Genomic DNA, 24,122 nt, shown 5'->3' with positions numbered 1-24,122 from the left:
AGATTTATACATCCACCACTAGGGGGAGCTCACTACATACAGATTTATACAGCCACCACTAGAGGGAGCTCACTACATACAGATTTATACAGCCACCACTAGAGGGAGCTCACTACATACAGATTTATACAGTCACCACTAGAGGGAGCTCACTACATACAGATTTATACAGCCACCACTAGAGGGAGCTCACTACATACAGATTTATACATCCACCACTAGGGGGAGCTCACTACATACAGATTTATACAGCCACCACTAGAGGGAGCTCACTACAGACAGAATTATACAGCCACCACTAGAGGGAGCTCACTACATACAGATTTATACAGACATCACTAGAGGGAGCTCACTACATACAGATTTATACAGCCACCACTAGAGGGAGCTCACTACATACAGATTTATACAGTCACCACTAGGGGGAGCTCACTACATACAGATTTATACAGACATCACTAGAGGGAGGTCACTACATACAGATTTATACAGTCACCACTAGAGGGAGCTCACTACATACAGATTTATACAGCCACCACTAGGGGGAGCTCACTACATACAGATTTATACAGACATCACTAGGGTACGGTCACTACATATAAATGTATAGTTTTTACATGCACCGCCAGTAGAGCTTTATAACTTGTGTCTTCAGTTACCTCTTTAGCTCCCTCTTCTGGTGGCACACATAATTTTATTATAATAGCATAGAATTGTAGAATGGTAGGGTTGGATGGGACCTGAAGGGCCTTTGTGTCATCCCCTGCGGGTTCATCTCAGCTACGTGTTTTTCCGGCTTTCAGTTGCAGATTTCCTTTGTGTCTAGTGTATGATTGTAATGGATCTTGAGTTGTGTATGGGGAGACGTTGCGCTCCGCTGCATACACATGGATACATTATATCGCTATTAGGCTGCCCTCTTGTCACTCTGCTCATCATTTATGATGTGACCCGCACAATTGTCCCCCGTCTACACATTGTAACGTCAGTCTGCAATCTGTAAAGCCAAAGAACAATGTAAATGAGAAGCCATGTTACTAATGAAGCCGCGGTCCCAGCACTTCCCATCAACAAGTCGCTGGGGTTCATCTGTTTCCCAAATGCTACAAATAAGGGCCATGATGGATGAGGTCCGGGACCGCTGCCTGCCGGAGACTTGGTGACCTGTGATCAGTCTGTGGTTACAGCTCTGCAGATATCAGAATGGTGGAGTAATCACCCGCCGCTGCCAATAAAACACGTCCCCGCCATTATCCAGGCGCGCAGCGGGCGTGTAATAGGTCAATTAGAAATTGTTACACTGGGGACGGTCAAAGAGCAAATAAAGCCGCAGATGTGACCTGAACGGTAAGGACAGCGGCAGTGACCTGAGCGGACAGCGGCAGTGACCTGAGCGGACGGCGGCAGTGACCTGAGCGGACAGAGGCAGTGACCAGTGAAGACAGCGGTAGTGACCTGAGTGGACAGCGGCAGTGACCCGAGCGGATGGCGGCAGTGACCTGAGCGGACAGAGGCAGTGACCAGTGAAGACAGAGGCAGTGACCTGAGTGGACAGCGGCAGTGACCCGAGCGGACAGTGGCAGTGACCTGAGCGGACGGTGGCAGTGACCTGAGCGGACAGCGGCAGTGACCTGAGCGGACAGCGGCAGTGACCTAAGCGGATAGCGGCTGTGATCGGAGCAGTGTGTAATGCAGCAGAGGCTGCGTGTACGGGCTGCAATGCAAAATCTGCATCCCCAACTGATGGCGTCACCCGCAAACCCAGGAGCAGCTGCAGACATAAACCCCATCATCTCCAAAGGACGCGTTCACACACAGGCTAAGGCATTACGCTTCAATATGCAGATCATGAAATACACGCCTCTGATCCTGCAAAACTCCAACTGTCACAGTGATATAAAGCAGAATAGTGAGTGCAGCTCTGGAGTATAATACAGGAGGTAACTCAGGATCAGTAATGTATGTACACAGTGACTGCACCAGCAGAATAGTGAGTGCAGCTCTGGAGGATAATACAGGAGGTAACTCAGGATCAGTAATGTATGTATACAGTGACTGCACCAGCAGAATAGTGAGTGCAGCTCTGAAGGATAATACAGGAGGTAACTCAGGATCAGTAATGTATGTACACAGTGACTGCACCAGCAGAATAGTGAGTGCAGCTCTGGAGGATAATACAGGAGGTAACTCAGGATCAGTAATGTATGTACACAGTGACTGCACCAGCAGAATAGTGAGTGCAGCTCTGCTCAGCTGCTGCTCACTGTGGTGATTGAGGGTGTGGTCGCTTTTGATCCTGGTGTGTGCTCCTGAGAAGGAAGACCTCTCCACCAGGGACCTGCTCTCTCCTCCCCAGGGAGGGAGCGGGTTGCTGGGCATGGGCGATGGAGCCAAGACCCCTGCTTCTGTTCCCCGAACCAGGCCGGCGGGGATCAAGAAAAGCCAGCAACCGGCCTGCTCATCTGAGGACTCGGGGGTGAGGCCCTTCACCAGGAGTCGCAGTAATGTGGCTCCTACTCCCCCCGGGTCTGTGGAGACCCCGAGAAGCTGCAAGGCTTCCAGCATAGAGGAAATGCCTGCAAGTGTGCATGATAGCCGTCCTTCCGGAGGAGAGCCGAGTACTCACGGAGGTGAGGCCGACCTTGCTGAGGAGGGATGGGGTTCGCAGCGACCCCGGGAGTCTGTGTCCACCTATGGCTCCCGGGTCATGAATCATCTCCGTGAGTATGAAGAAGCTAGCAAGACCATCAGGAGACTCCGGGAGGAGCTGCGCTGCACAAGCGCCAAAGCTGCCACAGCCTCCAGGGCCCGGAAGACCAAGCTCCTGGCAGAAATTAACAGCTTAAAGCAGGAAATTAATGAATTGGAGGTGAGAAAAGCATTTATTAGAGAAAAAAGTGGACCGTTTAAAGAAAAACTAATGAGTGAGGACCGGTTCCGGCAGATGGCTGATAACAGAGAGCAGAGGCTGATGGGTCTGCAGCCTGAGAGCCAGGTAGATGATGATGATGATGATGACCACCAGCAGAAAGCCCCACCTGGCAGCCTGCAGAGCCACCCGCAGGCCACGTGCAGCGAGCTTCCTGCGGGACAGGCGGCAGTGCCATCTAGTCGCGGTCCTGCTGGCTCTGGGGAGGACAGTGACCACAGCAGCCAGGGAGGGGCGCTAATGGCGGAGATCAAGCTGCTGGAGTCCCCAGTGTGCCTCCAGAACTTCCACCTTGGTGATGATCTACCAGAGGAGGCACCTGGGGGCAAGAGCAAGGCGAAAAAGAACAAGCCAAAGCCGCAAGAAACGGTAAGCTACGTGTATGCCCCCCTCCCTGTACCCCCAGAGCCGGCCGCAGGGTCAGCTTGCTGTATAAGCCCCGTTGCCCAGCCCAGCCCGGGTCCTGCTGTGGATTCGGTGCAAAGGCGCGGGGAGATCACAAAGCGAGGTAGCGAGGTGCAGAGCTGCGTTTCTGCTTGTAGTAGTGGGGACGTAGCAGGGGATGCATCAGCCGAGAGGCTGGACAGTGAGGGCGGCCCGGCGGCGGGCATTCGGTCAGGCCGCGATACTGTGGTGCGCTCCCCTGTGGGAGGGGGGAGCAGCCCAGTGTCGGGGGCAGCTGCGGAAGCCTCGGCGCCTCTAAATACTGTTGCTGCTGATCACTCAGTTGAGAAGCGGCGGCAGTGTGAGGGGGCTGCTGGGGCTGAGAATCCCAGTCCTCCCACGAAGCCTCTGTTCTGTGTTGGTGCCGCTGGTCAACCGGATACTGATAGTGAGGATCAGCGGCACCTCACAACAGCTAAGGATCAGCGGCGCCCTGCTCAGAAGTCACTAACTGATGACGCGGAGGGCACTCATAAGACCAGGGGTGAGGGCGCCTCCAGTTCTATGGAGGTGGCTGAGCCCCTTGTGCCCGATGATGCTGAGGTTAACATGTCACCCACTCAAGGTACTGGTTCAGCAGGTGTGAATGTGGTGGTGGGGGCAAGTGAGGAAAAGTCTGAGGGTGTGAATATTGGTGAGGGTGCTGGTATGATGGATGGTGAGATGGAGGTGGGTAATGATGAGGTAATTACTGGTCCAGTTGTCCCCCCGGTGGTGGCAGCACCTGTCAGGAGTTATGCCAGTGTCACCGCTGGGGGAACCAGGGCGTCCTCCTCGTCTCCGGCCTCTGTGGACGGCATATTGCAACGGCGCCTCCTGGAGGCTCTAAAGAGGGGTGAGAGATCACTAAATGTAGAGGGTCGAGAGGTTGATCTATCCTTTTGGATAGAGAGGCATGGCCTCGGGGCCTTCCGAGAGCAAAGAGAGGGGGATACTGTGTGGTCCCTCCCGACAGCCGGGCCGGCCCGTGTGCGTAGGAATGTGGTCCATCTTCAGTGGAGGGGCAGTGATGCGTGTCTTCCACGGAAAAAAGTTGTGGAGCTCCTGCTGGGGATGGGCTTCAAGGCGAATGACATCTACGCTTTCTTACATTTCTATGGCACGACCGAGTTTGATATCAGCTTTGTTCGGCCGGAGGGGCTTGAGCTCTTCTGGTCGAATTATGAGCTGGTAAAGAACGAGCCTGGCTGGCGAGACTTTGACGTTCAGGCAGTGTCTCGCCAAAACCAGGTCAAGAGAGTGACCGTGATGACTTGTAACGAGTCACTCTCTTGTTTTGACATCATGACGTGGCTTAGTCGGTACGGGGAGGTGGTGGAAATGCCGAAGAAAAACCGAGACGAGTTTGGTATCTGGTCAGGGGCCTGGACGTTTTTGGTAAAACTTAAGCGTTCAGGTGGTACGGTTGCCCACATCCCATCATCTGCCTTCCTGGGTAGGGATCGTATCCTGGTCCACTACCAGGGGCAACCGAAGCTCTGTCACAAGTGTGGCGACCCCACGCACTTTAGTGCAAATTGCACTGTGCAGAAATGTGCATTGTGTGGGGATGTCGGCCATCTCGCCGCATCTTGTAAGGAGATTAGGTGCCACCTGTGTGGTGAGTTAGGTCATCCGTTCAGCCGTTGTCCTCGCTCCTTTGCTAATACAGTCAGGACCCCGGTGGGAGAAAGTCGAGAGGCAGATTCTGCTGGGGAAGGGACTGGCAGAGGTGAAGGAGCTGAGGGGCCAGGGAGGAAAAGCAGGCAAAAGACGCCTGCCCAGCTGAGGCGTCTAGATAAGCGCAGACAGGAGAGGCAGGTGGGCGAGCCCCGGCCAACTAGGGTGACCCCTGCTCTGGATGCCAGGCCTGCTGCTGAGGCCCCGAGGGACAATGAGTTGGATGAGGAGGCCAGGAGGATCCACAGGGAGGAAAATGCCACTTCCTCAGAATCCTCCCATTATGAAAGTATGGATGAGGATAATAGGCAGTGGCTACAGGAAAAGCGTAAGCGCGGCACCAGGAAAAAGAAAAACAAGGGAGATGTAACATCTTCTCCTGCTCTGACTAAGGTACCCAAGGAAGGTAAAGCCGACTCCCCTCTGGTGGGTCTCTCTAACCAGTTCCAAGCCCTTGAGGACACCTCTTCCTCTGAAGAGGAAGACGAGGGTGAGGTTCCGGCCTCGGCGGTGCTTACAGGAGGCGCCGAGTCTCCTTCTCCTGGGGATGCCAGGTCCACGGGGGGAGGGACTGGCCCAGAGTCCGGAGACGAGGACGATAATAGAAGCAAGAGTGTGGGAATGGACGTATCTGTGTCCCTCAAGAGGGGGAAGGATTCCTCCTCGGAGGCAGAAGATAGGAAGGGGAGCGGGAAAAAGAAAGCCGTCTAACTCAATCACCAATGATGGCGGTACCCACTCCGTTGACGCTGGCGTCCATTAATGTCGCCAGCATTAAGTCAAATACGGCTAGATTTGCGGCCTTTGATTTTTTCAGCCGGGTTGAAGCTGACATTTTCTTTTTGCAAGAGACCAGGCTGTCAAACACAGCGGAGGTGTTTAAAGCCAAAAGGGAGTGGAGACTCGGGCCCTCTTATTGGTCTCTTGCAGCCGAGCCGTATAGCGGAGTGGCGGTCCTCTTTACCGCACCGGTAGAATGCCGACGGGTTATTGAGTTAGAAATGGGGAGGTGCCTGATCTTAGATGTCCTCCTGAAGGGACAGGAGCTCCGGCTCATTAATATCTATGGTCCCCAATCTAAGTGGGACCGGAAGTGTCTCTTTATGAGGATCAAGCCCTACCTTTTTACGAGTCGGCAGGTTGTCTTTGGAGGGGATTTCAACACTGTCACGAGACCCCGAGATAGAGGAGGTGCCAGAGGCAAGCTGACTTATGATAGCGTCGCTCTTAATAGTATAGCTAGTGAGGCTCGCCTGGTGGATGTCCACATCCGGCACACCCCGGGCCACGAGGGGTTCACCTATCATAGAGGTAATTGTAGGTCCAGAATAGACAGGTTTTATTTAAAGGAGGAAGCCGTCTCTTCAGCAGTATCTGTTGTTGAGGTGGAGTTCTCCGACCACTGTTTAATTTTGTTTTCTCTGAATGTTACAGAGACCCCCCGGATGGGAAGAGGCTTTTGGAGGCTGAATTCGTCTCTCTTGGAAGAAGCGGAGATAAGACAGTCCTTTGAGGATTTTCTTCAGAGCCAGGTACCCTTACTGGATCTTTGTAGTAGTAAGTCAGAGTGGTGGGAGATGTTCAAGGAAAGGGTGGCGAGATTCTTCCGCCAGCTCTCAGGCCTCAGGAGTCTGGACAGGTACCGCCTGTACCAGGGCCTGAGGAGGAAACTCGAGCATCTTGTCTCAGCTGGAGGTAGCCGTGAGGAGATCTCCAGAGTGAAATCTTTGCTGAGGAGGTGTCAGTATGATAGGCACGCATCTTTGGTTTTTGAGAGGGATTATGGGAAGTACCGCTCGCCCGACCCTTACAGGAACTGCAAGATGTCAGTGAATAGTAAAGTTGTCACAGGACTGATTGACAGTACAGGGTCCCTGAGGAGATCCAGATCAGGGATCCTGGAGGTCGTCAGATCCTTCTACTCGCACCTCTTGGGGAAGAGGGATCTAGACTGGGATGAGATGTCGGCTTTCCTGGCTGAAGCTGTCCCCGAACCAGGGGTAGACCCTTCTCTTGATGTTTTGACGGAGATGATCACGGAAGAGGAAGTTAGGTTGGCGATTGAAGGGCTAGCCCTAAAGAAATCGCCAGGTCCAGATGGCTTAACATCTGAGTTCTACAAGACCTTTAAGGACGCCTTGGTTCCCCTCTTGACTGAGGTATTCAATGAGTGTCTTTCCTTGGGCACTCTGCCGAAGTCAATGAGGAGGTCTGCCCTGATCATCTTGTCAAAGGGTAAGGATCCGTCTTGCATTGAGAATTGGCGTCCCATAGCGCTTCTCAATGCAGACAGGAAGGTTTTGGCAAAGGTGCTGTTTAATCGGCTGGTGAAGTTTGCACCCCAGCTCCTTTCAGGGGCCCAGCATTGCTCTGTTCCGGGCCGCAGTACATTTAGTGCTGTGCTCTGTGTCCGAGAGGCAGTGGAGCAGGGTAGGGCTGGCCACTGGAAGGGGTACATGCTGTCCCTGGATCAGGCAAAAGCGTTTGATCGGGTTAATCATGAGTACCTCTGGTCTGTCCTTCTGAGGTATGGCCTGCCGGGGAGGTTTGTTGATTGGCTTAAGACCTTGTACGCTGGGGCAGAGAGTTTCCCGCTTGTGAACGGTTGGATTGGCAGCTCTTTTGAGGTTGGTTCTGGTGTTCGCCAGGGTTGTCCCTTAAGCCCCCTGCTGTACGTGTTTGCGATTGATCCTTTCCTTCGGAGGGTGGAGAGTGGACCGTTGGCAGGGGTCGAGATGGACCGGACGGCACCGGAATCCACTCTAAGGGTGGTGGCGTATGCTGATGACGTCACCATTTTTGTTTCCTCGGATGGGGAGGCAGAGTGGCTGATGTCAGAGGTAAATCGCTACTCTGAGGCATCTGGGTCCAAGATCAACCGGGATAAGTGTGAGAGTCTCTGGCTGGGAGGAGGAGATCCTGGTTTTGATCTCCCGGACACCCTTCCAGGACCCAAAGTTTCTGCAAAAGTTCTTGGCATCGAATTTGGCCAGGGGGATTACCCCAAACAAAATTGGGAAAGCAGGCTAGAGATCGCCACTCAGAAGGTCAACCAATGGAAGGGTTGGTCTTTGACCCTAAGGGAAAGGGTAAACCTGATCAAAACTTACCTGCTCCCTTTACTCATCTATCTGGGCAGCGTGTGCATCTTGCCGGAGCCTCTCTGGACTCGGATCTACAGTTTGTTCTTCCAGATGTTATGGGGGAATAGACTGAACCTGATCAAGAGGGAGGTTACTTACCGTACGAGGAGACTAGGAGGGTTGGGTATGGTCAACCCTGTGGTATTCCTTGTGAATACCTTCATTAAGATCAATATTGCAAACCTCTGGAAAGATAGGGCTCCTCCGTGGGTATTCTCCTGTAGTGGATGGTTTCAGCCTTTCTTCCAGGAATGGGAGACAGGAGGGCAAGTGAAGGATCTTCGCACACCGCATGGACATCTTCCGGCTTATGCTACCCTGGTTCTGAAGGTAATTCGCCGGTGGGGACTGGGAATGTGGGAGATTAGGACTCTGCCAAGGAAGCTCCTTGACAAAAGGGTTCTGTTGACCCATTTCCAGAGGCCTCTGGCGCTCAGAGACTGCCCAAGTCGGGATTTTGGGGTGGGTTTGCATCTTTTAAATTCTATCAGAATCCCCTCGAAGTTTTGGGACTTGGCTTGGCGCTGCTTCCATGGGAAACTGTGTGTGAGGGACAATCTGAAGTGTAGGAGCTCTGAGGATAGGAATTGTCCTCGAGAGCAGTGTGGTACTGTGCTGGAAAGCATGGACCATTTCCTGCTTCGTTGTCCCTTTAACACAGAGGTATACAACAGGGTGGGCGCCTCCATTGGCTGGCCTCGGCTGGCCGGTCTCTCCTATGCGGAATGGGCCTATGGAGCGTTCAGAGACCTGGGTGGTCGGGACCGCTGCACTTTATTTCTAGTTAGCGTAGTGGTTAGGTATCACATGTGGAACGCACGGTGCTTAGTATCGACGCAACGGAAAATCCTCCCAGTGGATGATGTGTTTAGGACCATACTCGGTGACCTGGTGAAGGTGCGCTCTCTGGAGTATGAGAGACTGGGCGCGCGGAGGGCGGCTCTCCTCTGGAGTATGGGAGACTGGACGCGCGGAGGGCGGCTCTCCTCTGGAGTATGAGAGACTGGGCGCGCGGAGGGCGGCTCTCCTCTGGAGTATGAGAGACTGGGCGCGCGGAGGGCGGCTCTCCTCTGGAGGGGCTTTTCTTTTAGTGTGCCTTAGTCTACTCTTCTCCTTTCCTGGTGGTGGGCTGCTGCTGACACCCTAGATTTTTGTTTTGATCAGTATACAGTGATGTAGGGCTGCAGGCGCCGAACCTGGGCTTTGTTGATTGTTTGTTTTGTTTGTTGATTTGTTGTTGGTTTGTGTATATTGTATATATTGTGTATATAGATAGGGGTGTAGGTGTTAGGTTGGGTGGTGGCAGGAGGGGGGAGGTGGGTTCATCTTTTGGGACTTTGGGACATTGAGGTTTGGGTTACACACTGGCGCTGCCTGATCTGGTCCAGGGACGTTGGACATGGACTGAGGCATGAGACGCAGGACCAGCTCTCAGGTCGGCGCAGGGGTGGGGATGGTGGTCTGGAGTGGGGGGTTCGTTTATAGATTTAGTTTTGTATATAGTCAGTATTGATTTTATTTATGTTTACGCGTGTGTATATAAAGAAAAAAAAAAAATTTGCCGGGCAGGCTATTTATTTTCTTTCCTGTTTTATGTTTGCTATTTTCTTTGGCAGCTGGACCAGACGTCAGTGATGTCATTAGTTATTATTGTGTATATATGAGGGTTGTATGTAATAATGTGTGTGTGGAGAGAGCGAGCGGCTGAACCAGGGCTCAGTTACATGCAGCTGTTCTGATTGATATTTTGTTATGTTTCTGTTATTGTTATGTTTTTTACTTTTATAATAAAAGATGTACAGGAGGTAACTCAGGATCAGTAATGTATGTACACAGTGACTGCAGCAGCAGAATAGTGAGTGCAGCTCTGGAGGATAATGCAGGAGGTAACTCAGGATCAGTAATGTAATGTATGTACACAGTGACTGCAGCAGCAGAATAGTGAGTGCAGCTCTGGAGGATAATGCAGGAGGTAACTCAGGATCAGTAATGGTGAGTGCAGCTCTGGAGGATAATGCAGGAGGTAACTCAGGATCAGTAATGTAATGGTGAGTGCAGCTCTGGAGGATAATGCAGGAGGTAACTCAGGATCAGTAATGTAATGGTAAGTGCAGCTCTGGAGGATAATGCAGGAGGTAACTCAGGATCAGTAATGGTGAGTGCAGCTCTGGAGGATAATGCAGGAGGTAACTCAGGATCAGTAATGGTGAGTGCAGCTCTGGAGGATAATGCAGGAGGTAATCAGTACAGGGTTAGCAGTGCACAGCTGTTTAGGACACATGCTTTTCCTTACATTATGAGCCGTTATATCCTTTGGATTCAGAACTTTTTCTCTTTAGATTGTAAATGTAGGAATGTTGAGCTGAAGCCTCCTGATGGGGGGTGATGGGGGGTGATGGCGGCGTCCCCCCGCTGCTCCCAGTTATCGTCACGCACCTGGCGCGGATCCTGCTCCTCACATTAATCTACATTATCACCTTCTCATCATTATTTGCTGAAAATCTTTGAGAGGTGTGAAAACTTATGCAAAAACACCACAGTGCTGAGCAGCCGAAATTGTCATGTTGATCTGGTAATGTGTCCTGAGAAGGTGAAGACCCTGGGGGGCTCCGCACATATCTCCTCACATGGGGGGCGGCTGAGGTGAGTGACACCAACCGCTATCAGGTGTGAAAGCGAAGGCAAGAGGCTGCACTCCCTGCGGAGCAGCGCTCACCAGCACTATATCCATCTATTATCTATTATCTATTTATCTATTAACCTCTTCACATCTGGGAATATCCCCGCTCTTGTTGTGGAGAGTGTGCCTCCCCGTGCTCGGCGGCAGCCGATCCGCTCGGGTCCAGACCTTCAGTGGGTGACTCGAGGGTCTCCGGACCCGGGAGTCCCATGGTCACTCCGATCTAAAAGGGGTTGGCGGTTTGGGGACGTAGGTGTACGGCCGGAGCCGTATTTAAGTTTGTGACGCCACCCATGGGTTGTGGTGAAGGTGGACACCACCGTTGCAGTTACGGGGCACCCGGGGGAGATGTTGCGCAGCAAGTTGTAGGTTGGGATGGTGGCCCTGGGACCCGTTGGGGTCTGTTGGGCAGTGCAGGGAGATGGGCGGCCGGAGGGCACTGATGTAGTCACTATTAGTAAACACACGAGTCTCTGGTAAACCAAGGTGATGGTGGTCGGTTCCCGCAGCCGGACGCAGTCTGTACCCCCACCCGGTTGGTGGTCTCTGCCTTTCTCCTGCACTTGTTTGTGTTATGGTGGACTGCCTGCACCTGCAGTGTCAGGAGTCCGCTCCCGGCTTGTGGTTGCCTGAGGAGCCCTTTTGCCTGCAGACGCTAGCCCGTGGGATCTCTCTGCCGTGGTGGTGGGTTTCTATCCCCTAGTTGGGCTGTTGTCTTCAGTCGGGACTTTGGGTGGGATAGGACCTCTAGTCCTGGCCGCAATCAGTTAATTAGCTAGCCCCCAGTAGCTTCAGGGTCTGAGTACCCCCTTTGTGCTCCGGTTTCCGGGTCGGTTCCTCGGGTCGGTACCGGCGGGCCACTACCCTGTCCCGGTCCAGCACGGTTCCACCGAGCCGTCTTCCTGGCTCCTGCAGGCCTGCCTCCACTTAACTTCACCTCCACTAACAGACTGACTACTATTCCCGCCTCAGGCCATCCAAACTCCTCGGTGGGCGTGTCCAACCACATGGCTCCACCCCCTGGTATGTCCATCAAGCACTGAGGTGGGGTGACTAGGGTTTAATGTTTGTCTGCTGTCACCTTGTTAGGGGACTGGTGTAGTGCGGGGCCCTATCTGTGACTACCTGGCCCGGCCAGGGCGTCACAGAGAGCACAGTATGAGCAGGTTTGGTGCGGCTGTTGAAGTCTCTATGTTCTCGTTCTGACGACATGGACACTCAGTGCCTAGCATGGGTTAAAGTTTCTTAAAATTCAGCCAGACGTATTGTTCTTCTGTGTGTTAACTCATGTTTTCTAAACTATTGTTTGGGACCAGACCCTCTGAGCATTCATTGTAATGTACCTTAGTAGCCATTGTCTAGTCTGTGACTTGCAGACTACATGTAAATATCCTCAGTCTTTCTATCCACATCATTTAAATGAACATTATCCATACAGCTTGAAATTCATCCAATAAGAGAAGCAACCTTGTACAACCAATCCGATAAGGGCACAGTATATCCTAAGGGAAGGCTATGGCTATGAAAAGGGATTTCTTTAAGTCACCAGGGGTTGATGGATGTGCATGATCCAGTCTAAGCTCTTAGGAGCTGGCTAGGGGATCAGAACTAGGATGCATTGTGGACTCGATCTAGGGACTTTGGCTCCAACTAGAGAATCACTTGCCTACATGGCTTCAATCTAGGGACTCCGATTCTGATTGGAGACCATAACCGCATTCTAGGGATTTCGACTCCGGCTGCCAGGATTATATTATATCATCATATCAGAGACTACTTAAGAAGGAAACCCAGGTTGGGACAATCCAGTTACCTGGTACAGACTTTGCGGACCTCTGCCAGCTTCCTAAATCTGGTGTTATTCCTTTCTCGGTGGGTGCCCGCCAAAAGCGGGGTGCTGCTGGATTGGAGTAAGTAGCCCTGGAAGCTCTGAGGCATGGACCTTCTAATCCCTGGTGAGCCAGCGGAAGGGTGAGACTCTGTTGCCTGTTACATTTGTGTGTTTTGCTGGTTATGTGTTATGTGCCGTTAATATTTTGGGGATCCAATAAAGTCTAATTATTGTGGTTCCCTCACCCTGTGTTGTCTGAGTAGTGTTACGCCCACGTTAAGGAGGTCGTGAGTTCAGTTGGGATGAGCCCTGAGCCACGCTGTCTTTCTAAAGGCGACCGGACCAGCGGACGAGAGCACCCACTGACCCCCGTGTCTCCACAATTGTTGGCAGCGGTGGGATACTACTCAGCCTGGTTTATCCAGGGGAGCTGCAGAGGACTGGTGTTCGTGGACACCGTCCAGGGCTCAACAACCAGGGAGGCACATAAGCATACCTAGTAGGACATAGGGGAGGCATTCAGGTTTCGGACGCTGCCATGTCCAACCCCACCAGCTCAGTTATGGGACAAGGACCGTAGAGGAGTTACGACCGCTGCAGTAAATGGATGCTGCAGGATCTGTGCCAGAGGTGAAAGATTGAATACAGGAACGCTGACACTCGGTCAGACTTGATCCAGAACTTGGTCCATTGGGATGCCCAGAATGATGCAGAGGATGATGAGGACACTGCCGTTGTGGTATCAGAGGAGGTAAACCCTGTGTCTCATCCTAGATCCAGTGACAATCTGGAAACAAACCAAACCCAAGCAGACCGAGTCAAGGAATTGTTGGCTGCATTGGGGCCTGAAGCTTCAAGGGAAGAGAGGGCTGGAGTTCTGCAATTAGTGTTTGGAGTTACAATTTCCTCACCATCAACACCGTACACCAGCCAAACTCCATCCCCACATCCAGATGGTCAAGGTCGGTGATATACAGGTTCAGGGACTTCGAGACACTGGATCTTCCATCACTCTGGTAAGCCCAGTTATTGTTACCCCAGAAGACTATTTACCAGACACCCAATTATCCATCTCCCTGGCTGAGGACCAGCGCTCACACGTCCCTCTGGCATGTGTGCAGTTGGACCTAAGGACCGACCAGTGAGAGGTCGAGGTGGAGCTTATGGACACCGTCCCCACACCAGTTATTTTGGGAAATGACCAGGAAGAAGTTGATGTGAGACTTGTGGACAGCCTCCCCACACCTGTCATTGTGGAGACTGACCAGAGCAAGGCTGATGTGGAGCTTATGGACACCATCCCCACACCTGTTATTTTGGGGTCTGACCAGGAGGAGGTCCATATGGAGCTTATTGACAGCCTCCCCCCACCTGTTGTTTCGGGGTCTAGCCAGGAGAAAGATGAAGTGGGGTTCATAGATAGCCCCACCAAGCCTGTTGTTTCGGATACCACTCAGAGGGAAGTGAAAGTGGGGCTTGGGGATTACCTGCTCACACCAGTCATTTTGGAGTATGACCTAGGACAAGGACTATCCAGCCAGTTTGAAGCAGCCATCACTCACTTCCAAGCCAAGCAGGGCCCTGATGTGGATCTATCTAACATCTTTTACAAAGATAATTCACATTTCCAGTCTCTATCATCCACCTCTGAGCAAACAACCGTGAGTAAGCCTAACCACACTGTGGCTATTGACTGGGGAAAGATTGATAGTAAGAAATGTATGCAAGCCCAACTCATGGACCCCACCTTAGTGCTTGTCCGCAATATGGCTGCTCAACCTGGGGGAGGTAATCAGGGGGAGGTGTATAGATGCGAGCCTCTGATTCTGATGTGGCGCCCCTGACCTGGTCAGGCACCACTGAGTACTGCACCCATGCTGGGGACAGTACAAAACAGGTAATCCAGAAGGCTGACCGAGGTGTGACTACACAGGCGCATAGTGATCAGGTCTCACACATGTACCTTTGAGAGGACCCCTGGGGATCCCAGGAGGGGGTAAAGCCTTCACCTCCACTGGAAGAGTGGAGGGGGCGAAGCCTCCATCTCCAATCAAGGGGTGTGGTGGAGAGCCTGGTTGCTAGGTGGCGTAGGCAGGCACAAGAGGGAGAAGGAGGAGAACAGTCTGAAGCAGAGTGTGGAGGAGTGAGGAGCATGAAGTGGAGCTCAGACAGAAGCAGAAGTGCAGGTCCCTCAAGTGAGCCGGTTTAGTGCAGAGTCCAGGGAGCTCAGAGAGGAGCAGACCCCTGGGGCTGTTGCAGTCTAACAGCGCCCGCGCAGTGGCTACCGACGGGGGAGAACGGTCACCTAGGAGTGCTACCCGAAATCCATCTTCAGCTAAAGAGAGAGCACGGAGTGGGAAGTAAGGAGACTGCTAGGGAGAACCAGGCCCAAACGGGCGGCAGATCCCGGAGCGGGGATAGATCCATCTTTCCTTGCTAAACCTGCCGGTGTGGGGCCCTCAAAGCCCACACCACAACACCCAAAAGCCGCAGCCACGTAGCCACAGTTAGGGCCCATAGTTCACAGGAGGCAAGCAGCTGGAGTGATCTGGTCCAGGCGACAAGCAAACGGCAACCAAACGAGGGGAGCAGTTACTTCCCTGGGTGACCCCCATAGGGACTAAAAGTCGGGGTTACCCCAAACCACCAAGGGCTAAGGAAGGCGAGTCGGTAGTCACCCTCATCAGTTAGCCTGAAGGACACCTGGTTCCAGCCTGGTTCATCCCAGCTACGCCCGGGTTACTCACCCTGCCATCAACTGTGAGTAAAACCCCTGAAAGACATTCTGTTTGTGTGGAGTTATTCTGCGCCTTGTGGTTCTACACACCTACACAGGGCCCTGGGGCTTGCCTCACTCTCAGGAGGCTATTACAACTGACTGCACCCACCATCAGCCCCAGGCGTCCCTCAACCTGCAGTGGTGGTCCCCTCTGACCGCAATTCTGAGAGTGGCGTCACGACAATCCTACAAGAAGGTTTCCTACCTGTGACCAGACTGAGCCAGTGGAGTCCCTGAAGGTAATGCACCGACACAGCGTTCTCGGGGCTTCACACTGACCTCACCATTAAAAAGGACAATGCCGTCAAGAGGAGAAGGATGATCGGAAGCCTATCATGTCTGGCTAATAATAAGAAGGGGGAGGAATGTGACGACATAGACACTCAGTGCGTAGCATGGGTTAAAGTTTCTTAAAATTCAGCCAGACGTATTGTTCTTATGTGTGTTAACTCATATTTGCTAAACAATTGTTTGGGACCACACCCTTCCGAGCAATCATTGTAATGTAGTTGTGTATTGCTAATCTAATGTAAATTACCTCAGTGGCCATTGCCTAGTCTGTGACTTGCAGACTACAACATTTAAATGAACATTATCCATGCAGCTTGAAATTCATCCAATAAGAGAAGCAACCTTGTACAACCAATCCGATAAGGGCACAGTATATCCTAAGGGAAGGCGATGGCTATAAAAGGGAACTTCTTTAAGTCTCCAGTTGTTGATGGATGTGCATGATCCAGTCTAAGCTCTTAGGAGCTGGCTAGAGGATCAGAACTAGGATACCTTGTGGACTCGGTCTAGGCACTTTGGCTCCGACTAGAGGATCACTTGGCTACATGGCTTCAATCTAGGGACTCCGATTCCGATTGAAGACCATAACCAAAGTCTAGGAATTTCGACTCCGGCTGCCAGGATTATATCATCATACCTGAGACTACTTAAGGAGGAAACCCAGGTTGGGACAACTCAGTCACCTGGTACAGACTTTGCAGTCCTCAGCCAGCTTCCTAAATCTAGCGTTATTCCATTCCCGGTGGGTGCCTGCCAAAAGCGGGGTGCTGCTGGATTGGAGTAAGTAGCCCTGGAAGCTCTGAGGCACGGACCTTCTAATCCCTGGTGAGCCAGCGGAAGGGTGAAACTCTGTTGCCTGTTACATTTGTGTGTTTTGCTGGTTATGTGCTATGTGCCGTTAATATTTTGGGGATCAAATAAAGTCTTAATATTGTGATTCCCTCACCTTTGTGTTGTCTGAGGAGTGTTCCGCCCATGGTTAAGGAGGTCATGAGTTCAGTTGGGATGAGCCCTGAGCCACGCTGTATTTCTAAAGGCGGCCGGGCCAGCGGACAAGAGCACCTACTGACCCCCGTGTCTCCACACTCGTCTACGTCTCTTCTTATCGGGGAATATCCCCGCTCTTGTGGAGAGTGTGACGCCCTGGCAAAACCAGGTAGTCACACAATATTCCCCTGCACAGCACCTAGGTCACATACAGCCGACCTGAAACCCTAGTCACCCCCTCAGGGCAAGACAGGCACACCAGTGGGCGGGACCAGGCAGTTGGGAAACGCCCACCTAGGGCTCTAGACAGCCCGGGGTGGGAAAACAAGCGGATCGAGTTTGTAAATCAAGTTGAGAAGAGTGTGGGCTGGAGCTAGGTGTAGCTCTAGCGGAGGAGAAGTTCAAGTTGAACGGTGCCAGGGAAGACTGTCCGGCAGATCCGAGGAGGACCGGGACAGGGTTGGAGCCCACCGGTATTGACACCGGAGGCCCGACCGGAAACCGTGCACAGAGGGGGTACTCGGACCCTGAACCCATGACCGGAACCAATGGCCTAGCTAATCAATCAATTGAAGGCAGGATTTTAGGTCCTGTCCCAACTAAAGTCCCAAAAGCAGACAACCACCCACAGAGGGCAACTGCCAGGGCCTGTAGATCCCACGGGTCAGCGTCAGCGGGCACGGCTCCTCAGGCACACAGAAATCCGAGAGCGGACTCCCGTGTTCCATACCGGGAAGTCTAAAAACACAACCACAACTAGTGCAGAGGAAGAGACAGTAACCACCAGCCCGGGTGGGGGACCGGAGTACAACCGGCCGCGGCGGCCGGCCACCAGCATCTTGGTTTACCAAAAGACTCGTGTGATTCATTTACGTGTGAGTAACCAAACATCCCCTGGTCCATCCATGCGCGCAGGCCCCTGCCACCGCCATACCCTGCACAGAGACACTGGGCCCCGGGACATCCATCCCTACCTACGGAGGGGTTAACATCCAGCTGCCAGCTCAACGTCCCCGGGAGCCCCGCAACGGCAGCGGTGGTGTTCCACTTCACCACACATTGTGGGTGGCGTCACAGACATTTTACAACCAATCCCGTATAAATACATCCCCCTTTTATTCAGAGTGCCCGCGTGACCCCCGGGTCCGGAGAACCCCTCGAGCCGTACCGTAGATCTGGATCCGAGCAGCACCGGCTGCTGGCACGGGGGCGTCACAAAAGCACAGTATGAGCAGGTTTGTGCAGCTGTTGAAATCCCTATGTTCTTGTCTACGTCTCTTCTTATTGAGGAATTTCTCCGCTCTTGTTGTGGAGAGCACAGTATGAGCAGGTTTGGTGCGGATGTGAGTCCTTGGCGATCGCTCTTGTTGTGGGGAGCGCGGTATGAGCAGGTTTGGTGCGGATGTGAGTCCTTGGCGATCTCCGTCTTTCTTCATTGCTCTTCTAATGACCTCGCGCTGAGCTGGATCCCTTCTTGAATCCGCATTCTCAGCCCATCGTCTCCCTCGCTCTTGTTGTGGGTGTGACGCCCTGGGTAAGCCAGGGGTCACAGGTCATAACACCACATGCACCCCACATTCCCTGCAGGTACACCGAAGTCAAAACTAAAATCCTTGTTGCCTTCCTCCAGGGGCTGGTGTCCACACCGGGGGGTGGGCCAGGTGGTTGGCTCCGCCCACCGAGGAGTTCACAGCCCTGGAGGCGGGAAAACCAGGCAGATTAGCTTGAGAGTTGAAAGTGTGAGGAGTAAACAGTGAAGTGGAAGGAGGAAAAGTAGAGAAAGTGAAGAAAGTGACAGCAAGAAGCCTGAAGTTGGTCCGGGTGTGTGCCCCGGACTGAGACAGCAAGGTTGGCAGACGGCGGTGACCGTCTGCAGGAGAGGCTGCTCGGAGGTTGCCGAAAGGACCGTGGACGGGTGGTGACCCGGCGGTACCGGAGCGGTATACAAAGAACAGTCAGCACCAGGGCAGGGGCCTTTCAGATCCCGGCAAGGCTAGGAGTCGCCATAATTTGCCAAATCCGTCAGTGAAGGGGACCACTGTCTCCCAACAACCAAATCCCGTTTGAAGGCAACAGTCCGATAGTTAAGGGGAGATACCGCCACCGCCAAGGCACCAGTTTCCCAGGGCCAGCGCCTGCGGGCAAGAGTGGAGCTCCTCCGGTTCATATCCAGGCTGGGGAGCGGGTTACCGGTGGGAATCCATCGCTACCAACAGACTACACATAGGTGCAGGGAAGAGACCGTCACCGTCAACTGCAGGGAACAACAGCACCGCAACCGTCAGAGGGACCCGTCCATCCAGCCGTTTGTTTACCGAGAACTGTGTCGTGTTTACAGGCTGAGTGAGTACCTTCGTGCCGTGCGGAACAGCGCTGCCCCTGCGCCCCTGCACCTCCACAGGCCCCATAACCCGCCTGTCCACCATCCCCAACCCCATCACTGGGCCCCGGGATCACCAAACCCCCTACCCACAGAGGGGCAAATCAACAACTGGCTGCTCCATACCATCACTCCCGGGATCCCCAGCCAGAGCAGCGGTGGTGTCCACACAATCACCACAACCGTGGGTGGCGTCACGGACAATAAACAATCCCAACTACCAATCCCCTTTCACTCACGGGCGAGGAGCGCCGCTAGAGTCCCCGGGATCCGGCCCATCGCTCGAGCCACCGAGCAGCAGCAGCCGGACCCGAGCAGTGGGAGAGCGCAGCGTCCCCTCCTCCGCCCGCGACATGGGGAGCACAGTATGAGCAGGTTTGGTGCGGATCTGAATCCTCGGCGATCGCTCTTGTTGTGGAGAGCACAGTGTGATCAGATTTGGAGCGGATGTGAATCCTCGGCGATCTGCGTCCGTCTCCCTCGCCCTTGTTGTGGAGAGCACAGTATGAGCAGGTTTGGTGCGGATCTGAATCCTCGGCGATCGCTCTTGTTGTGGAGAGCACAGTATGAGCAGGTTTGGTGCAGATCTGAATCCTCGGCGATCGCTCTTGTTGTGGAGAGCACAGTATGAGCAGGTTTGGTGCAGATCTGAATCCTCGGCGATCGCTCTTGTTGTGGAGAGCACAGTATGAGCAGGATTGGTGCAGATCTGAATCCTCGGCGATCGCTCTTGTTGTGGAGAGCACAGTATGAGCAGGTTTGGAGCGGATGTGAATCCTCGGCGATCTGCGTCCGTCTCCTTCGCTCTTGTTGTGGGGAGCATAGTATGAGCAGGATTGGTGCAGATGTGAATCCTCGGCGATCGCTCTTGTTGTGGGGAGCACGGTATGAGCAGGATTGGTGCAGATGTGAGTCCTCGGCGATCTGCGTCCGTCTCCCTCGCTCTTGTTGTGGGGAGCGCGGTATGAGCAGGTTTGGAGCAGATGTGAGTCCTCGGCGATCGCTCTTGTTGTGGGGAGCGCGGTATGAGCAGGTTTGGAGCGGATGTGAGTCCTCGGCGATCGCTCTTGTTGTGGGGAGCGCGGTATGAGCAGGTTTGGAGCAGATGTGAGTCCTCGGCGATCGCTCTTGTTGTGGGGAGCACGGTATGAGCAGGTTTGGAGCAGATGTGAGTCCTCGGCGATCGCTCTTGTTGTGGGGAGCACGGTATGAGCAGGTTTGGAGCGGATGTGAGTCCTCGGCGATCGCTCTTGTTGTGGGGAGCGCGGTATGAGCAGGTTTGCAGCAGATGTGAGTCCTCGGCGATTGCTCTTGTTGTGGGGAGCGCGGTATGAGCAGGTTTGGAGCGGATGTGAGTCCTCGGCGATCTGCGTCCGTCTCCCTCGCTCTTGTTGTGGGGAGCACGGTATGAGCAGGTTTGGAGCAGATGTGAGTCCTCGGCGATCGCTCTTGTTGTGGGGAGCACGGTATGAGCAGGTTTGGAGCAGATGTGAGTCCTCGGCGATCGCTCTTGTTGTGGGGAGCACGGTATGAGCAGGTTTGGAGCAGATGTGAGTCCTCGGCGATCACTCTTGTTGTGGGGAGCGCGGTATGAGCAGGTTTGGAGCGGATGTGAGTCCTCGGCGATCGCTCTTGTTGTGGGGAGCGCGGTATGAGCAGGTTTGGAGCAGATGTGAGTCCTCGGCGATCGCTCTTGTTGTGGGGAGCACGGTATGAGCAGGTTTGGAGCGGATGTGAGTCCTCGGCGATCGCTCTTGTTGTGGGGAGCGCGGTATGAGCAGGTTTGGAGCAGATGTGAGTCCTCGGCGATCGCTCTTGTTGTGGGGAGCGCGGTATGAGCAGGTTTGGTGCGGATGTGAGTCCTCGGCGATCGCTCTTGTTGTGGGGAGCGCGGTATGAGCAGGTTTGGAGCAGATGTGAGTCCTCGGCGATCGCTCTTGTTGTGGGGAGCACGGTATGAGCAGGTTTGGAGCAGATGTGAGTCCTCGGCGATCGCTCTTGTTGTGGGGAGCGCGGTATGAGCAGGTTTGGAGCAGATGTGAGTCCTCGGCGATCGCTCTTGTTGTGGGGAGCACGGTATGAGCAGGTTTGGTGCGGATGTGAGTCCTCGGCGATCGCTCTTGTTGTGGGGAGCGCGGTATGAGCAGGTTTGGTGCGGATGTGAGTCCTCGGCGATCGCTCTTGTTGTGGGGAGCGCGGTATGAGCAGGTTTGGTGCGGATGTGAGTCCTCGGCGATCGCTCTTGTTGTGGGGAGCACGGTATGAGCAGGTTTGGAGCAGATGTGAGTCCTCGGCGATCGCTCTTGTTGTGGGGAGCACGGTATGAGCAGGTTTGGAGCGGATGTGAGTCCTCGGCGATCGCTCTTGTTGTGGGGAGCGCGGTATGAGCAGGTTTGCAGCGGATGTGAGTCCTCGGCGATCGCTCTTGTTGTGGGGAGCGCGGTATGAGCAGGTTTGGAGCAGAAGTGAGTCCTCGGCGATCGCTCTTGTTGTGGGGAGCACGGTATGAGCAGGTTTGGAGCAGATGTGAGTCCTCGGCGATCGCTCTTGTTGTGGTGAGCACGGTATGAGCAGGTTTGGAGCGGATGTGAGTCCTCGGCGATCGCTCTTGTTGTGGGGAGCGCGGTATGAGCAGGTTTGGAGCGGATGTGAGTCCTCGGCGATCGCTCTTGTTGTGGGGAGCGCGGTATGAGCAGGTTTGCAGCAGATGTGAGTCCTCGGCGATCGCTCTTGTTGTGGGGAGCGCGGTATGAGCAGGTTTGGAGCAGATGTGAGTCCTCGGCGATCGCTCTTGTTGTGGGGAGCGCGGTATGAGCAGGTTTGGTGCGGATGTGAGTCCTCGGCGATCGCTCTTGTTGTGGGGAGCACGGTATGAGCAGGTTTGGTGCGGATGTGAGTCCTCGGCGATCGCTCTTGTTGTGGGGAGCACGGTATGAGCAGGTTTGGAGCGGATGTGAGTCCTCGGCGATCTGCGTCCGTCTCCCTCGCTCTTGTTGTGAGGAGCACAGTATGAGCAGGTTTGGAGCAGATGTGAGTCCTCGGCGATCGCTCTTGTTGTGGGGAGCGCGGTATGAGCAGGTTTGGAGCAGATGTGAGTCCTCGGCGATCGCTCTTGTTGTGGGGAGCGCGGTATGAGCAGGTTTGGAGAAGATGTGAGTCCTCGGCGATCGCTCTTGTTGTGGGGAGCGCGGTATGAGCAGGTTTGGAGCAGATGTGAGTCCTCGGCGATCGCTCTTGTTGTGGGGAGCGCGGTATGAGCAGGTTTGGTGCGGATGTGAGTCCTCGGCGATCGCTCTTGTTGTGGGGAGCACGGTATGAGCAGGTTTGGAGCGGATATGAGTCCTCGGCGATCGCTCTTGTTGTGGGGAGCGCGGTATGAGCAGGTTTGGAGAAGATGTGAGTCCTCGGCGATCGCTCTTGTTGTGGGGAGCACGGTATGAGCAGGTTTGGAGCAGATGTGAGTCCTCGGCGATCGCTCTTGTTGTGGGGAGCGCGGTATGAGCAGGTTTGCAGCGGATGTGAGTCCTCGGCGATCGCTCTTGTTGTGGGGAGCACGGTATGAGCAGGTTTGGAGCGGATGTGAGTCCTCGGCGATCTGCGTCCGTCTCCCTCGCTCTTGTTGTGAGGAGCACAGTATGAGCAGGTTTGGAGCAGATGTGAGTCCTCGGCGATCGCTCTTGTTGTGGGGAGCGCGGTATGAGCAGGTTTGGAGCAGATGTGAGTCCTCGGCGATCGCTCTTGTTGTGGGGAGCGCGGTATGAGCAGGTTTGGTGCGGATGTGAGTCCTCGGCGATCGCTCTTGTTGTGGGGAGCAGGGTATGAGCAGGTTTGGAGCGGATGTGAGTCCTCGGCGATCGCTCTTGTTGTGGGGAGCGCGGTATGAGCAGGTTTGGAGAAGATGTGAGTCCTCGGCGATCGCTCTTGTTGTGGGGAGCACGGTATGAGCAGGTTTGGAGCAGATGTGAGTCCTTGGCGATCGCTCTTGTTGTGGGGAGCGCGGTATGAGCAGGTTTGGAGCGGATGTGAGTCCTCGGCGATCGCTCTTGTTGTGGGGAGCGCGGTATGAGCAGGTTTGGAGCAGATGTGAGTCCTCGGCGATCGCTCTTGTTGTGGGGAGCACGGTATGAGCAGGTTTGGAGCAGATGTGAGTCCTCGGCGATCGCTCTTGTTGTGGGGAGCGCGGTATGAGCAGGTTTGGAACAGATGTGAGTCCTCGGCGATCGCTCTTGTTGTGGGGAGCGCGGTATGAGCAGGTTTGGAGCAGATGTGAGTCCTCGGCGATCGCTCTTGTTGTGGGGAGCGCGGTATGAGCAGGTTTGGAGCAGATGTGAGTCCTCGGCGATCGCTCTTGTTGTGGGGAGCACGGTATGAGCAGGTTTGGAGCAGATGTGAGTCCTCGGCGATCGCTCTTGTTGTTGTGGGGAGCGCGGTATGAGCAGGTTTGGAGCGGATGTGAGTCCTCGGCGATCGCTCTTGTTGTGGGGAGCACGGTATGAGCAGGTTTGGAGCGGATGTGAGTCCTCGGCGATCGCTCTTGTTGTGGGGAGCGCGGTATGAGCAGGTTTGGTGCGGATGTGAGTCCTCGGCGATCGCTCTTGTTGTGGGGAGCGCGGTATGAGCAGGTTTGGAGCAGATGTGAATCCTCGGCGATCGCTCTTGTTGTTGTGGGGAGCGCGGTATGAGCAGGTTTGGAGCGGATGTGAGTCCTCGGCGATCGCTCTTGTTGTGGGGAGCGCGGTATGAGCAGGTTTGGAGCGGATGTGAGTCCTCGGCGATCGCTCTTGTTGTGGGGAGCACGGTATGAGCAGGTTTGGTGCGGATGTGAGTCCTCGGCGATCGCTCTTGTTGTGGGGAGCGCGGTATGAGCAGGTTTGGAGCGGATGTGAGTCCTCGGCGATCGCTCTTGTTGTGGGGAGCGCGGTATGAGCAGGTTTGGTGCGGATGTGAGTCCTCGGCGATCGCTCTTGTTGTGGGGAGCACGGTATGAGCAGGTTTGGAG

This window comes from Anomaloglossus baeobatrachus, chromosome 6 (assembly GCF_048569485.1).
Source record: "Anomaloglossus baeobatrachus isolate aAnoBae1 chromosome 6, aAnoBae1.hap1, whole genome shotgun sequence".
In the NCBI taxonomy this organism is placed as follows: Eukaryota; Metazoa; Chordata; class Amphibia; order Anura; family Aromobatidae; genus Anomaloglossus; species Anomaloglossus baeobatrachus.
Note: the sequence above shows the minus strand (reverse complement) of the source record.